Source organism: Protopterus annectens, chromosome 1.part1 (assembly GCF_019279795.1).
Source record: "Protopterus annectens isolate FY-2018-M chromosome 1.part1, PAN1.0, whole genome shotgun sequence".
NCBI classification, from domain to species: Eukaryota; Metazoa; Chordata; order Ceratodontiformes; family Protopteridae; genus Protopterus; species Protopterus annectens.
In genome coordinates, this window is record NC_056726.1 from 1,459,254,520 (window position 1) to 1,459,273,286 (window position 18,767).

Sequence of the window (18,767 nt, forward strand, 5' to 3'; positions counted from 1 at the left end):
ACCTCTGAGTAGGCGGTATGCGACTGAATAGAGCTGAAGTTTTTTCAGTCGAGCAGCATATGACATATGTTTAAGACCCTTTATCCTCTTGGTGAGGAACTTTTGGGGTCTTTCCAACTGCTGCAGGTGTCGGGTGAGATACATCCCAAATGGGGCATTGTACTCAATCATTGGCCTGATAAGAGAAGAGTACAGGGGCACAATGACCTCTCTTGATCTAGATGTGAAACCCTTCATGAAAAGGTGGGCAATATAGAAGGTCTTCCTAACCACTTTAGCAATGTGAGTGTCAAATGAGAGGTTACTGTCAACCTGGGTCCCTAGGTCCCTGATTACCTCTTCCGTGCTTAATGGATTACCACCTATGTGGTAATTTGTCGGTACCTTGTTTTTCCCAAAGGGTATGACTATACATTTTTTGGCGTTTAGCTTAAGGCCATGGCTCTGGCACCAATTATCCATTTCTATAAGGCCTCTCTGAAGGATGTTTGTGTCCGCTGGAGTATCAATTATGGCGCCCAGTTTGCAGTCATCTGCGAACTTTGTTAGCCACAATCCTCCTATGTTTGCCTGTACCTCGGAAAAATAAATGCCAAACAAGAGGGGTCCCAGGACTGAGTCCTGTGGGACACCGCTTGTGACTGGCTTAGAGTCTGACATAGCTCCAGCAACTCTGACCCTGTGGGTTCTGTCCTTGAGCCAGTTTGCAACCCATCTTGTGACATATGGGTTTACATTTAAGCTGGTGAGTTTGTCTATGATGCCCGAGTGGGGTATTGTGTCAAAGGCTTTTGCAAGGTCGAGGTAGGCTGTGTGAACTGCCTTACCCTCATCAATGGCCTTAGTGACTGTTTCAAAAAAGTCGACCAAGTTCAAAAGGCAGGATCCGCCCTTGACAAAGCCAAATTGGGTAGGATCCAATGTCTGTAGGTCCCCAATGTCTTTGTTTATGAGTTCCATAATGATCCTTTCCATAGCTTTGCAGACCAGGCTCATCAAGCTTATGGGGCGGTAATTTCCAGGGTCCGTAGAAGCACCGCCCTTGTGAAGTGGGACCACTGTTGCCGTACGCCACTCTTTGGCACGATCCTGTAGTAAGGCTAAGATTAAACAGCAGCCTTATGTGTGGGTTTAGTTCCTCTTGAGTTCATGTAGCACACAGCCCGGGACACCATCCGGTCCCATTGATGCTGTGTTTTTAGCTTTAGAGAGGGCAGCTCTCACCTGGGCATCTGAGATGTTAGGGAGGCTACACTCTGCTGGGATAGTTATTTCTCCTTTTGGGGGGAAGGGAGAAATTTGCACTGAACCTGTCTGCCAGAATGTTGGCAATGTCAGTGGGTTCAGTGTATTTTGTGCCATTTTGGACTAACTCTGAGCATATCTGGGAGTTTCTACCCAGGTTTCTAACATAGCTAAAGAAGGCCTTGTGATTGTCTTTTGTGTCTTTTGCGATTTTTCTCTCAAAGTTGGCCTTGGATGTTTTTATGAGTGATCGTAGTTTTTTGCTAGTACTGATCAGAGATGCCTTCCCTTTTAGGGATTTTGCTCTGTCATGTAGTAGCTTCCTCCTCCTGTTGTAAAGTTTGTTTATGGTTGGGGTCCACCAGACCAGGCGCCTGCCTTTGGGGGAATGGGTCTTGGTTTTATTTGGGATTGCATGATCCATGCATTCTTGAAGGTGCCCATAGAAGGCATTTGCAAAGGATTCAGCAGTGTGGGTTGTGGTTTCCACTGACCCAGGGGCCTTGAAGGATACCACTTCAGTTTTAAGAAGTGTGAAGTTTGCTTTTGAGAAGTTCTTCACTGTGGTCTTTTGTGCAGGGGTGGGGCGGATGTGGATTTCCAGTGAGATTAATTTATGGTCTGATCTTACCAAAGAGGGATATACTTCGGTGTGGAGCATTTTGTCCCCATGTTTGTGATGATCAGGTCTAGTATATTGTCTCCTCTTGTGGGAATGGTGACTAGTTGTTCCATTGCATTTGAGTTTATGAATTCTAGGAACCTTTGGGCTAGGGTGTTGGGGCTTGAGTAATGTTCCCAGTCTATGTTTGGGTAGTTGAAGTCTCCCAAAATGATGGTATTTGGAGAGACATTCATACTCTCCAGTGTCTTCAGGAAGGCTGTGTGGGGTTCCTGAGTTTGAGAGGGTGGTCTGTAGCATGCTACAAACTGTAAGGCAGTTTTGCCTATGGTTAGTTGCACCTGGATAGTCTCCGATGCTTAGATGCGTTGCCACTAACCTGGAGGTGTGGGTATCTTTGATGAAAATGGATACTCCCCTCCTTTTGTGGTTCGGTCCAGGTTTTGGGGCGGAAAGCATGATTTGAGGTCAAACCTGATAGTGCTGGGGTGCTCTCAGGAGCCTTGTACCAGGTTTCAGTCACTGCCCAGACATCGATGTTCTCCTCACTGAGGAGGGTTTCGAGGGTGCATCTTGAGGTTTAGACTTCTGGCATTGAGCAGCATTACCCTTAGTCTTGTTCCACTTCTGTTTTCTAGCGCCGTAGGTTTGTCATTTGAGCCTTGCCTAAAAAGGCACTATGGGGTGGCAAGAGCCTTGGCCAATATCCGGAAGCCCAGGGTGACAGGTGCAAGCCATCCCTCAAGCAGCGTGGCTTGTCAAGCATGTCATCCCAAGCAGACAGACATTGGATCCCCTTAGAATGACACCAGTAATTAAGCCAATTGTTGAAACTGATCATTTTGTCTTTGTACTGTGGCATCATTCTTGGTGAGGGTAAGATGCTGCTCAGGGTCAGGGTCATACTGGCCTGGGCTACATAATCAGAGAGCTGCTCTATGTCTCTTTTCATGTAGTCCAGGGAGGTACGTCTCAGGTCGTTCACACCGGCATGTACAATGACTGAGTCATATTTGTACTTGCTGTAGAGTGACCTGAGTTCTTGTGTTATGTGGCGGATTCTAGCTCCCGACAGGCAGCTTACTGTGACCTTTTCCTTGTTCAGTCTGGTGAGCGGGACGTCAGTGTGTCTGACTATGGAGTCACCTATTACAAGTGTGTCTGGCATGTTGTTTCGCCTTAAGGGTTGTGACTGTTTAGCATACTGACTTTGTGAACTATGTGTTGCATGTGGTGTGTCTTGAGGTGGTGGTTGCTTGGGTGTCTGCTTTGGAGGCTTCTGTTGTTTCGGTAGATTTTTAATCAGCGCCTCCGAGTATGTTTTTGTGTGTTTATGTGTTTGGTTTGCAGTTGTGATAGTTCTATGTGAGACTGGGTTTGTGGTGTGCGTGGTAACCTTCTCCTCCTGACTGGTCTTGCCAGTACTGAATTGAGAGAGCTCAGCCTCCAGTTTGGCTATATAGTTGCATCTCTCACATATATTTGTATTTGTTGAGAGGAGGAGAGGGTTGTCTGTGTACATGAGGCAATTGTAACATTGCCTCAAGATTCCCAGATTCACCAGCTGAACAGGAGAGGATGCCAGCAACCGACCCTTCGACATGCTAGAAATAGTGAAAAAGATTGCTGAGTAACTGAGTCAGAAAGGACCTATAGGGAAATGGGTACTCAACAGAACTTAGGTGAATGAGTCCCACTGTACTCATCCCTAATTAGACCCATTATAGAATACAATGCCCCATTTGGTATGTACCTCTCAAGACATCTGCAACAACTGGAAAGGCCACAGAAATACCTCAGTAAAAGAATCACAGGCCTAAAGCAGATGCCCTATGCTGACTGTCTAAAAAAACTACATCTATACTCTGCCGCATATTGTCTACTCAGAGGCGATCTCTGCTTAACATACAAGGCCATGTCAAACTCAGAGCTGTTGGACATGCTTCACTTAAATAAATCCCAATCCCTCAGAGACACATGCTCCAGGGATCTAAACCTTGTCATCACAATGAACAAAACATGCTGGAGGGATAGGTTCCTGACCCAGAGACTCCCCAGACTCTGGAATAGATTGCCTATACATGTCAAGCAGAGTGCCTCTTTGGCCCTCTTCAAAAGAAACCTTGATGATTGGATGGGAGATAGGAAATTCACCCCAGGGATCACATCAGTTGCCCTGCTAGACAGAGGTCCAGGGAAGTAAATACTGTGGGAAGAAATAACCAGGTAATTGTTGTGACTAGGCTTGTATAGGCCCTAGGGCTGATAGTCTAGTACCAACCTACGAATCTTGAAAATATAGGCAATTACTGGTAAAGCACTGCCCAATCAATAGTGACTAATCAAACAATCAATCAAAGAATTCAGAAGGCAGCACAATAAATATTATACCTACAAAACAATAACATTTCCATAAACAAATCATCCTGTCTATTCTTGCTTCCTAAAATCAGTCCCTAGTGACATAGTATAATCCAATCGCCTTAGAAATCAGCTTTGTCGCTACATGCGTTGCAACAAAGTGCAGTCAAAGAAGTGACTAATCAAATAACATTTCTCGACTTATCATCCAATATGTAACCAGAAATTATATCCAATATTGGTGTGAAAAATCTAAACTTTACTAATAAAAAACACTCATACTACATAAATCAGTGCCACAAAAAGCCCTTTTCTTGTATCTAAAAACTATTCCAATGATGCATCTATACTAAACCCCCCCAAGAAACTAAACAAAATGCCTTTCAACACAGAACCACTATCCTCAAGAAAATACTACAACCCTATATTAAACCCCACATGGGAGGCCTATACAGAGCACATACACCTATCAAACAATAAATTGAAAAATTAATATCTAAAAACAAAAACACAATGTGTTGGCATGAGCATTACATCAACAAAAATCAGTATAATACAGCGCATACACTTATGACCAAAATAATATATTTTAACAATGAAACAGCCTATCAAACATTAATGCCAAATGAAACAGCCAATTAGAAAAAAGACAGAATAAGCCCTGGGGGCTATCGATTCCAATCAACATCAAAACCAAAATATCAAGAAACACAAAAACTAATAAAACTAACAAAACAAGCAAAAGCCTGTCAGATATTGGTACCAAAAGTAACCCCTGATGAAGACTGAGACCACAATGTACTAGACCGAAAAAATATACATACACTTAATTCAGGTCCTTCCTATTCTCTGTGATTAAAACTTAACCCTCAAGCAGCCCTTTCAGTGCTGTTTGCCTTAGTTTTGTATCTCTTGAGCCCCACCTGTTTATTTACATCTCTATACATTTCCCTTCATTGCTAATGTATCTCCCTACTCTAATCTGTTCATAAACTGGCTACTAATAAGCAAGTCAATGTGAAGATGCACTTCCAACCTTAATAAACTTTGCTGTCTCGTTTCTCCTTCACTTTCCAATTAGAGTTTGTATTACTACTCACACCCTCTGAGGCCTTCACTCATAGTTTTCCACTGCTTGCCTCTCTGGTTTGGCTAGTTTCTTTGCATTGCAAATGGTTCACACCCTTTTTTCTACCCATACCCCCAATACTTAGTCTGTATTAGATTCCTGCTGTTTATGGAGCCATCTTTAAGTTACTGCTCTCACATCAGGCCAAAAGTGTTCATCAGCAGTTGAATTCTGCGCACCAGTAAGCCATTTGACCTCAGGAATTTCTTAGTGTTTTTAGCTAATTATTTGGTCACTACTTATAGAGCTACTGGTGGCAAATACCAAGTGTGTACTATCAATCTGCAGTATAAAACTAGAGAAATAAAATATAACATCTGCAGTATAAAACTAGAGAAATAAAATGTAACATTTTATAATTATTTACCTTGCATGCACAGAAATCAGGTACCTCGTGGTTTGGTTTGGCTCACCCACGCTGTGCTCGGGTTTGCTTCATGCCCCGTCCTGCCCCCAACTTCAATGGTTTTACAGATATAAATTTACTGAACACAGTGAGTGACTTATTTGAAGTTTCACATGTTGTAAGGGATACCATAGACACCTCTGTTCAGATTATTACCAATAGTAATGGTGACTTCAAAATGTATAACTATAGTGACTACATATTGGACAAAAGTATAGCAAATATTTTTGAAAGAGGCTTGTCTTTTGTGCCAAGTAAAAAAGGGACTGTGGATGAAGCATTAATAGATTTAAAGATGTATGCAAGAAAGCTGAATTTTCAGTTTTATTTCAAAGAAGGACTGCATGATATCAATATTAATAGTGGTAATAACAATATATGTAAAAGATCTAGCACTTTTAATCCTCCACTATGCCCTATTGTACAGATGTTTGAAAAAATGTGTGATTATGATATTCGCATGTTATTTAAGAACAGTAGTAGGTCAACCTACAATGAAAATAATCTGGATAAGAAAGAGATGGAATTACTAAAAAATCTATGTAATAATAACAAGATTAGAATTATGAAACCGGATAAGGGGGGAGGATTAGTTATAATGGACACTAATTCCTATATTGATAGAATGCTATCGTTTCTTCACACTGATACATATTGCCAGATGAGTGTGAATGAGAAAAATATATCATACAGGAAAGTGGACATCATGCTGGAAGAACTTCTGTTAAATAGACAAATCTCATTTGATGAATGGTCTTATATGACAGTAAAATATCCAAAAATTCCTACTACTTTTGGTATACCAAAAGTACATAAGGACCTCAACAACCCCCCCCCCCCCTAGACCCATTGTTGACGCAAAGGCTTCAAAAACATATTATATTGCCAGTTTTATAGATATTCAATTAAAAAACATTTTACAAGATTGTAATTGGATAGTAAAAGATTCGTGGGACTTACTTAAGAAAATTAATAAAAATATGTATAATCATAGTCTAATCTTTGTAACAATTGATGTCAAAGATTTATTTTCTGTTATCCCACATGATACTGGAATTGAATGGTTCTATTCATATTTATGTCAATATACTAAAATGGGGCATGATAGGATTCTTACATTAAGGAGCCTCATGGAGTTAGTATTGGACACTAACATTATTGTATTTCAAGAGCAATTATTCAAACAATGTAAAGGTATAGCCATGGGGGCTATATGTGCACCCATTTTTGTTAACTTAGTTCTAGCATTCTGGGAGAAGGAATATATATTCACCAGTAAATATGCACAACTTTGGCAATATTATGGGCGATATTTGGATGACATCATCATCCTATGGAATGATAGTGAGGATATATATGTTAAATGAATTCCTTGAGTTTATTGGTGTTAGTGCAGAATTTTTGGAATTTTCTCATACCATTTTGGATGAGAAAATTAATTATTTCGACATCACCATAAGTAAAAATAGAATGAAAAGTTGTTTTGAAACGACAATTTTCAGGAAACCCACTTATTCCAATACACTTTTACATTTTTCCAGTTTTCACCCTATCTATCATAATAAGTCACTAATAAAAGGTCAAGGGGTTAGACTAGCAAGAATGGTTTCAGACTTCTATGAGTTTTTAGGTCCAATAGAAATTCTCAAAGGTATGTTGGATAGTAGAGGCTATCCCTTAGAATGTGTAGAAAATACATTAAAGGAGGTGGTATCTAAAAGGGAACAAGGTATATTTTTTCCATTATTAGGTAAGGGTCCTAATATTTTAGTTGAAGGTATGAAAAGTTCTTATGGCCAGAACAATAAGTCATTTCATAGTGTTGGTATTTTTAGATATAATCAGCAGTTTAAAAATATAAGCAACATTGTTCAACGTAACTGGAATGTATTCAATATTAATAAAGATTTTTTGGATATTGTGGAAATAAAACCTAATATTGTTTACAAGAAGGACATTACTATAAAAAACATGGTAGAGGGGGTACAAGAGATTCACTCTGGGCCCAGGGGGATGTTTAAATGTGTTTTTTGTCTGCAGTGTAAACATATTCTAGAAGGCACAGAGTTATTTATCCCAAATTATGGCAAATATATAAACAAGAAAAAATTCTCCTGTAATAGCAGGGCTGTTGTTTATATAGGGACATGCACGCAATGTCCTTGTTTTTATATCGGGAAGACCATTAATGCTCTTAGGAGCAGAATGTATCAACATTCCTATGATATTAAAAAACAAGATATAAAAAATATTCTGGCAGTGCACATTATTAATAATGAGGGACATGATTTTAGATTTTCAGTATTAGAACAAGTTACAGTTGGAGATAGAGGTGGTCCCCTTAATAATTTTTTGGAAAATAGGGAACTAAGATGGCAATTAAAAACTAATGCAACATCATTTCCAGGTTTAAACACGAATACATCTATCAGTTCTACTCTCAGATTAAAATCTGAAGGTTATTTTTGAATAAAAGTATAATAAATTAAGGATTTTTGTGATTTGAACAAAATACAGTGTACTTTCTATGGTTTTTATTGTAATATGGTTTAAAACAATGTATTTAATGTTTTATATATCTCAATGGGGCTGTAGTAATTTAATTCAATTTAAGTAATTTCATTATGATGTCATTAACTATGAAGGCGTGTACTTGTATAAAAAGGGTTTAGTTCATTATGGATGTGTATTCTGAAGAAGTTTTTATTAAAAAACAAAAGCGCTAAATAACAGGATTTTGTGGATCTCGTCTTTCTTTCCTGGCTGTTTTTAGTCTACTAGGAAGAGTGGTGGGGTAGGTGTACTGTAACAATGAGGTAATACCCCCAGGGTACAACATACTAGGATTAGATCGCACTACTAGGAAGGGTGGTGGGGTAGGTGTACTGTAACAATGAGGTAATACCACCAGGGTACAACATACTTAGTACAGATCGTACTACTAGGAAGGGTGGTGGGGTAGCTGTACTGTAACAATGAGGTAATACCCCCAGGGTACAACATACTTAGATTAGATCGTACTACTAGAAAGGATGGTGGGGCAGCTGTACTGTAACAATGAGGTAAGACCCCCAGGGCACGACATACTTAGATTAGATCTTAGTACTACGAAGGGTGGTGGGGTAGGTGTACTGTAACAATGAGGTAATACCACCAGGGTACGACATGCTTAGATTAGATCGCACTACTAGGAAGAGTGGTGGGGTAGGTGTACTGTAACAATGAGGTAATACCACCAGGGTACAACATACTTAGATTAGATCGTACTACTAGGAAGGGTGGTGGGGTAGGTGTACTGTAACAATGAGGTAATACCCCCAGGGTATGACATACTTAGATTAGATCACACTACTAGGAAGGGTGGTGGGGTTGCTGTACTGTAACAATGAGGTAATACCCCCAGGGTACAACATACTTAGATTAGATCGTACTACTAGGAAGGGTGGTGGGGTAGCTGTACTGTAACAATGAGGTAATAACACCAGGGTACAACATACTTAGATTAGATCGTACTACTAGGAAGGGTGGTGGGGTTGCTGTACTGTAACAATGAGGTAATACCCCCAGGGTACAACATACTTAGATTAGATCGTACTACTAGGAAGGGTGGTGGGGTAGCTGTACTGTAACAATGAGGTAATACCACCAGGGTATGACATACTTAGATTAGATCGTACTACTAGGAAGGGTGGTGGGGTAGCTGTACTGTAACAATGAGGTAATACCACCAGGGTACGACATACTTAGATTAGATCGTACTACTAGGAAGGGTGGTGGGGTAGGTGTACTGTAACAATGAGGTAATACCACCAGGGTACAACATACTTAGATTAGATCGTACTACTAGGAAGGGTGGTGGGGTAGCTGTACTGTAACAATGAGGTAATACCACCAGGGTACAACATACTTAGATTAGATCGTACTACTAGGAAGGGTGGTGGGGTAGCTGTACTGTAACAATGAGGTAATACCACCAGGGTACCACATACTTAGATTAGATCGTACTACTAGGAAGGGTGGTGGGGTAGCTGTACTGTAACAATGAGGTAATACCACCAGGGTACGACATACTTAGATTAGATTGTACTACTAGGAAGGGTGGTGGGGTAGGTGTACTGTAACAATGAGGTAATACCCCCAGGGTATGACATACTTAGATTAGATCATACTACTAGGAAGGGTGGTGGGGTAGCTGTACTGTAACAATGAGGTAATACCACCAGGGTACAACATACTTAGATTAGATCGTACTACTAGGAAGGGTGGTGGGGTAGCTGTACTGTAGCAATGAGGTAATACCCCCAGGGTACAACATACTTAGATTAGATCGTACTACTAGGAAGGGAGGTGGGATAGCTTTACTGTAACAATGAGGTAATACCACCAGGGTACGACATACTTAGATTAGATCGTACTACTAGAAATGGTGGTGGGGTAGCTCTAGTGTAACAATGAGGTAATACCACCAGGGTACGACATACTTAGATTAGATCGTACTACTAGGAAGGGTGGTGGGGTAGGTGTACTGTAACAATGAGGTAGTACCCCCAGGGTACGACATACTTAGTACAGATCGTACTACTAGGAAGGGTGGTGGGGTAGGTGTACTGTAACAATGAGGTAATACCACCAGGGTATGACATACTTAGATTAGATCGTACTACTAGGAAGGGTGGTGGGGTAGGTGTACTGTAACAATGAGGTAATACCACCAGGGTACGACATGCTTAGATTAGATCGTACTACTAGGAAGGGTGGTGGGGTAGGTGTACTGTAACAATAAGGTAATACCACCAGGGTACAACATACTTAGATTAGATCGTACTACTAGGAAGGGTGGTGGGGTAGCTGTACTGTAACAATGAGGTAATACCACCAGGGTACGACATACTTAGATAGATCGTACTACTAGGAAGGGTGGTGGGGTAGCTGTACTCTATAAAATTACACTAGATGTTACTATGGTCTCCCTACAACCACCCCTGTTTAATAATGCAGAGATTCTTATTACCAAACTGCAGATTAACAATAACAAATGCATAAACTTTGTCTGCGTTTACATTCCCCCAGGTAATAATACAAACACCCTAGATGACATCCTCCACTGGTTATCCACTACCCACCCCCAAGAAACTATGGTGCTTGGAGATTTTAAAATTGATTGGAACACCTATTCCTCAGAATCTCCTACAACCCATGTTAACCTACATGGTTTTACACAGTTCATGTCCTCCCTCACCAGGATAGGCAAACCCAATAACAAAGACAGTATCCTAGACTGGATACTTATTAATAGCCACCTCCTATACGTACAAGTCAGGGACCCTCCCAGATGACCTAAGTGACCACTTACTTACGTACATTATCAAGCACAAGGTAGACAACCCCCACCAGACCACCTTTAAAATCATCAGAAATAATAAGAACTTCAACTCCACCAATTTTCAAAATGACTTTAAAGCTTGCAATTGGTCACTCCTAAAGCACCTTTAACTGGACGATGCAGTACCATACTTTAATTCCATATTCCTTACTAGTCTTGATTCTCACACTCCTGCTCACTCCATTAGAACAAAAATAAAGACTGCCCAGTGGATCTCTAAAGAAACCAAATCTAAAATCTTAGCTAGAAATAAGGCATGGGACAAATGGCATGCCAAAAAAAACAACTAGATCAACTCAAATACCGACAGCTAAGGAATCACACAAAAATATCTATAACACTAGACAAAAAAAAACTTCTACTACCATCTTCAACAAAAACATCACAACAAACCTCAAACGTTTTGGGCAGGAATAAACAAACTTCGTCACCCACGACAGTCCTCCACTCCTACCTTGTCATCTTCCAACCATAAATCCCCAGAGGATATTGCAAATACCTTCAATAATTTCTTCACAGAGACTATCCAATCCACAGCCATCCAACTGGCAGCCAGCTGCTCCAACCCAAATTCTGCCACAGCCAATGCCCCACTCTCCTTTAGCTAATACCCCATTCTTCTTTAGCTAATACCCCACTCTCCTTTAGCTAATACCCCACTCTCCTTTAGCTAATATGCCACTCTCCTTTAGCTAATATGCCACTCTCCTTTAGCTTTCAGCCTGTTTCTACGTCACTTATCAGATCTCTAATTAACAAATTAAAACCAACTATTCTAGCAGGTGATCTCTTCCCACCAGAGTATCTGCAAAAAGCACAGGATGTCATAGCATACCCCATCTCCATCTTAATCAACAAAACCTTATCTGAAGCCACCATTCCCTACATTTGGAAAATATCTCGTGTAATACCACTCCATAAAGGAGGCAACTCCTTCGAACTATCAAACTTTTGACCTATAGCTTTTCTGTCACCATTGGCTAAAATTATGGAGGTGTGTTCATAAACAACTTATGCATTATCTTATCCAGAATAAGCTGTTGACTACCTCTCAGGATGGTTTTAGGCCACACCACAGTTCCACCTCAGCCCTCCTATCCTCTAACACCATAAACCATAATTTGAAATAATAGCAAGCTTTCCTCAGCCCTGTTTTTAGATCCATCCAAGGCCTTTAATATGGTCAACCACCAAATACTCATGCACACCCTTAAGGCATTCTCACTAAATAGCCATGCACTTCAATGGTTCCAATCTTACCTGTGTGGTAGATAACAAGCCATTCTATGGCAGGACAAACTATCAACCCATCTACCCATCACTCTATGTGCACCCAAGGACTCCATACTAGGACCCCTTCTTTTCTCTCTCTTTATTAATTACCTTCCCACTGTCATCCCAAATTCTACCTGTATCCAATATGAGGATGACTCCACCTTGATTTGTTCAGCCACCTCCCTGACAGATCTAATGACATTAACCCAGAACACTTTCAATATAGTTGAAAACTGTCTCTCTAACCATCAGCTGATATTAAACCATAACAAAACAAAGTTGCTTCTTTTTCCCCCCACTTGTAAGTCTTCCTCACTACTCTTTACCATAAAATCTAATAATGGCACCATTATCTCCCCAGATGTGCAAACCAAAGTCTTAGGTGTCACAATAGACAACACCCTCAATTTGATATCCATGTCAATCAAACTATCAAAACCATTAACAAAAAATGTGGCTCCCTCTATAAGACCACACCTTTCCTTACTCCATTTGCTAGGACTGCTATTGCTCATTCCCATCTACTCTCCACTCTTCTCTATGCCTCCCCTCTACTCATTAATTTGAACAAATCCACTCTTAGGTTCATAGGTTCAGAGGTAGGTACTAGGCTATCTGCCAGAGGGCATTTATAAGCCTAGCCAGATTGTGTTGGCTTTCGCCGCCCCATCGATTAATTAACTGAGCCTCTGTCAAGCAGAGCCAATGAAGTGATCCCGAGGATGTACTTTCTGTTACCCATCCACTCGTCAAGGCTTCTCTTGAAGAGTGTTAGTGAGGGGCTCTGCCTAATGTAGTTAGGAATTTTGTTCCAAAGCATGGCGAGTCTCTGTGACAGGAATCTATCCCTCCAGCATGTTCTATTTATTGTTGTAGCAAGGTTTAGCTCACTAGAGCACGTGGCTCGCAGTGACTTGGATTTCTTTAGGTGGTGCATGTCCATCAATTCTGAGTTGGACACGGCTTTGTAAGTCAGGCAGAGATAACCTCTGAGTAAGCAGTATGCCACTGAGTACAGCCGGAGTGTTTTCAGTCGGGCTGCATACAACATATGTTTGAGGCCAGTAATCCTCTTGGTGAGGTTCTTTTGTGGTCTTTCCAGCTGTTGGAAGTCTCTTGTGAGGTACATCCCAAATGTGGCATTGTACTCTATGATGGTTCTAATGAGTGATGAGTAGAGGGGCACTATGACCTCTTTATTTCTAGATGCGAACCCTTTACTAATTAGACAGGCCACATAGAAGGATTTCCTAACTACTCTGGCAATATGATTGTCAAAGGAGAGATTACTATCTACCTGGGTCCTCAGATCTCTTATTACCTCTTCTGTATTAAGGGGGCTGACTCCTATGTGGTAATTTGTGGGTGTTTTGTTTTTCCCAAACGGGATGACTATGCATTTTTTGGCATTTAGCTTGAGGCCATGACTTTGACACCAGGTGTCTGTCTCAGTAAGGCCTTTTTGGAGGATGTCCATGTCAGCCGGAGAGTCAATTATGGCTCCTAGTTTGCAGTCATTGGCAAACTTGGTTAGCCATAGTCCTCCTGTGTTTGCCTGTACTTCTGAGAAATATATGCCAAACAGTAGGGGTCCCAGAACTGAGCCTTGTGGGACACAACTTGTGACTTGTTTAGAGTCCGACCTGGAGCCCGCTATTCTTACTGTGTGAGTTCTGTCTGTAAGCCAGTTGGCAACCCATCTTGTGACGTAGGGGTTTATGTTCAGGCTGGTGAGTTTTTCTATAATACCCGAGTGAGGAATGGTATCGAACTCCTTGGCAAGATCAAAGTAGGCTGTGTGAACCACCTTTCCCTCGTCTATGGCCTTGGTAACTGTCTCAAAGAAGTCAACCAGGTTTAGTAGACATGATCTGCCCTTAACAAAGCCGAACTGGGTCAGGTCAAGTGTTTGGAGGTTCCTGATGTCTTTGTTAATGAGTTCCATGATGATGCGCTCCATAGCCTTGCAGACCAGGCTAGTCAGGCTTATGGGGCAATAGTTACCAGGGTCAGTTGTGGCTCCTCCTTTGTGGAGTGGAATAACCATTGCTGTGTGCCATTCTATGGACACATAGCCTGTGGAGAGGCTGAGGTTGAACAGCGTGTTTAGGTGGGGGGGTTCGTTCGTTCTGTAGTTCGTGCAAGATGAAGCCTGGGACACCATCTGGCCCCACTGATGCTGTGCTTTTGGCTTTTGAAAGGGCTGTTATCACCTGCACTTCTGTGATTTCCAAGTTAGCAAACTCTCCAGCTGTTATAACCATATTGCTAGATTTTCAACAAGCACGGCCTATAGGATCCACCACTGTCACAACCTAAATCTTCTGGGGTGGTTAGAATGGCTTAGCCTACTTCAGTACAGCCAGCTTATAATTGCACATAAACTTCTCAACCACCCTAATAATATGCCTGCACTTAAAAATGTCATCAACCCTTATAGCAACCTGAGGTCACTTCGCTCTTCTAATAAACTACTGGTTCAAACATCCAAGATCAACAACTCTGCTGGGGACCCTCTGTTTGCTAACTCTGTTGGCAAAACGTGGAACTCTTTTCATGTTGATCTTACTCTTAAACCCTCTCTTACTCCCTCAACTACACTTTAAAACTCACTGGCTTTGTCCTTGTTCAAAACCCGACTAGATCCTCCTCTATAGTCTGTAATCATGTTACATTGCCTAGTCAATTTGTCAACAATGTTTTAAAAATGTATGATTATATTACCTGCTTGCTCAACTGGAGCCTGTAAACTGCGTGTAACTTGTAATCATTTTGTGATTTTTACTGTATGTTCTACCTTGGAGCTTTTCTCCCCGGGCCTCCGCTGAAAATGGACATGTATCCAGTTGAACTATCCTGGTCAACAAAAGCAAAATAAGTATATAAATAAAATAAATATCATACACCAATAAAAAACAAAAGAGTGAGCAATCTGTCATGAAAATAATAAATCCAATAAAAAGCAGACACAGATACGACCGCAGTATCCAGTTCAAAATTTTTACTATGAGTGCACAGAACACAAACGCTTTCACTACAATCGCTTCTTCAGGTGTTTAAACTGCACAGTAAAACACAAATCCTTATATAGCATTAAAATTACAGTCACCTGAGACACTCCAATCAATACTAAAATATATTACATACAATTTACCAACACACATAGATATAATAATGTCACATAAAAACATAAAACAAAATTATAATAAAACCATATTTTGCTAACAGGAGCCATATTACCTCCTAAGAGGTCTACTTTTGAGTCGGGGTCCAAGGAGTGCAGACTCATTAAGACCATGCCCTGAGTCCCCTCTCATCCTCACAATCCATGTGGATTCTAAATCTTCAGTTTTGTTACATATGCCACATAGCCTAACACTCTCTACTATTCTACCAATAGCCAAAAACTTAAACACGTGCGTAGAATCAGTGCTCATAACGTGTTTGGCAAGTGCATTGACCTTGTTATGTCTATTTGTATTGTATATGTATTCTCTAATACGTTCTTTAAGTGTTCTATTGGTTTTCCCAATATAGAACATCATGCACTTGTCACAACTGGCAAGATAAACCACATGCTTAGTATGGCATGTGGCATGTACTTTAAACGTGTAAACTTTCTTCTGGTCAGGATGGTAAAATTCAGCACTGGTGTCAATATATGAACAAAAATTACAGTGCCCACATGTTCTAATACCATAGTCACTGTCATGAATGAGAGTTTCCTTAGGATAACATAGTCTTCTTTTTAAGGACTTACTATTCCTAAATTGAATTTTAGGTTCATCATCAATAAGCTTTGCTACCCCAGGATCAGTAACTAAAACCGCCCAATGCTTCTTAATAATATCTATATATTGAGAAACATCGCTAGTATAGTTCAAAGGGATTCTTAGTTTCATATCACTACCATAACTACCTTTCTTTCTGTCTGCCTTCACCCTCCCATCCAAAAAATAAGGTTTGGCCTGAGCGTGCCTCATTCCTACTACCTCATTAACATTTGTAGAAATAAAGCGTTGATTATACCCTCTGGCTCTCTAGTTATCCACAGGTACATCTACCTGTGTCTGAAAATCCTCCTCCCTAACATTCAACCTGGATGCTCTATAAATGTGATTACGTATCACATTTCTAAAAATCTATGGAGGATGTAGACTATCTCTATGCAGCAGATGATCCACATAGCATTTTTTCCTATGGAGCTTAGTAAAAAGTTCTCCATCATCATTCCTTGCAACCAATGGCAAGGAATGCAAGGGCATGGTCTTAATGAGTCTGTACCCCTTAGACCCCGACTAAAAAGTAGACCTCTTAGGAGGTAATATGGCCCCTGTTAGCAAAATATGGTTTTATTATAATTTTGTTTTATATTTTTATGTGACATTATATCTGTGTGTGTTGGTAAATTGTATGTAATATATTTTAGTACTGATTGGAGTGTCTCAGGTGACTGTGATTTTAATGCTATATAAGGATTTGTGTTTCACACCTGAAGAAGCTATTGTAGTAAAAGCGCTTGTGTTCTGTGCACTCATAGTAAAGATTTTGAACTTGATACTGCGGCCATGTCTGTGTCTGCCTTTTTTTGGATTTATGGACTTTTGTTCTCTACTGACGCAGAGTTTGAGCCTTTCTTAGTGGTATCTTTTTTGCTCTATATTTTGATTAAAAATAATAAGATGAAAATCTACAAAAGGCAGAAATGTAAAACATCCATCAACTGACACAGAACACATCTGACACACTGTAAAAAGAAAAAGCAAAGAAGCACTAATCAAACCTAAGAAAAAACAAAGACATGACAAAAAATCATGACAAAAAACTGCCACCTGATTATAAAATAATGTTTGAGATGAAGAGCTTTTATTTGTCCTCTGAGTTAGTGTGATGAGCGTGCTTTTCTCCTGCTGGGTGCTGCACCTCCTAATTTTTGCTATGATTTTTTTCCTTCTGTTATGCAGCCAATTGATTTTGTGATTCCACCAGGGTGGCTTGTGTTTGAGTTAATTCTGTATTTCTTCCTGGTGGATAAAGCTGCCTCTATGCAGCTATTAACATGCTTGTACAGGGTTTCTGTGAACAGTTCAACATACGCAGCAGCATTCTCAGGGTTTATGGGGCCTTGAAATTTTGCCAGGTTATCACTTAATAGCAGGAGGTTAGCCTTAGAGTAGTTTCTAAATATTCCAGGTTTAGCTGGGGGTTCATGTTTTATTATTACTTCAAAGGAGACCATTTTGTGGTCTGACCTTACCAGGGAAGACATTACAGTAGGGGGTATGCAGCACTCTCCTATATTACTGAGGACCAGATCTAGTATGGTTGCACCCCTGGTTGGTGTATTATTAACTATCTGGTCCAGGGAGTTTGGGTTTACAAAATCCAGGAATCTCTGTGCCTGTACATTTGGTGTCATATAGGATTCCCATTCAATAGTGGGGTAATTAAAGTAACCTATGAATATAGTAATGGGTTGGATGGTTAGAGTTTCTAATAAGTTTAAATACATGGTATGGGTTTCCTGGGTCATAGTGGGGGACCTATAGCTTATAAGGAATTGGTATTGGATTTTGCCTATTGTGATTTGAACATGGGCAGCTCAAGTGCATTGCCTGTTTGACCAGCCTTGAAGTATATTTATTTTTGATGTAAATTGAGATACCTCGATCATTAGTCCCTGCATGTGAAGTAGTCAGTCTAAATGTGTGGAAGGCATTATAACCTAGCACTGTTGGTGTGCTCTCTGCAACTTTAAACAATGTCTCAGTGACTGCACAGATGTCAGCATTCCCTAGGGTGAAGAGAGATTCTAGGGAGTGGAGTTTTTTGCTCAGATTCCTAGCATTGAGCAGCAATACCTTTAGATTTTCTTGTTTTTTTTATCTGTTATGTCAGAAGTGCTTTCAGTTTGGCATTGCCTAAACATGCACTATGGGGGAAGACAATGTTTTAGCTAATATTCAAAAGCTTAGAGGGGAGAGGTGCAGACCATTCCTGGCAAAGAAGCATGTTCTGTTGACCATCTCCTTCCATGCTGACAAATATTGTACCCCTTAAAATGACACCAGAAAAGTACAGTTTTGTACCTACCATAAATGTAGATGTTCGAAGATCCACATTGCTGCAGTCCTTACTTATGGGTAGTCCGCTGTCCTCGGTCGGCCCGAATACCAAAGTATTAGGCTGACGTTGGTCATGGCGCTCAGAACTGACATCAGAGCGTCAGGGTATAAAAGCGCATGACCGACGTCATATCCTCAGTCTTTTCTTGCCCCAGATGTCAGAAGGCCCTAAAAGAAAGGCCACAGCCCAAAACAGGATACCTCCCAAAACATGCCCAACA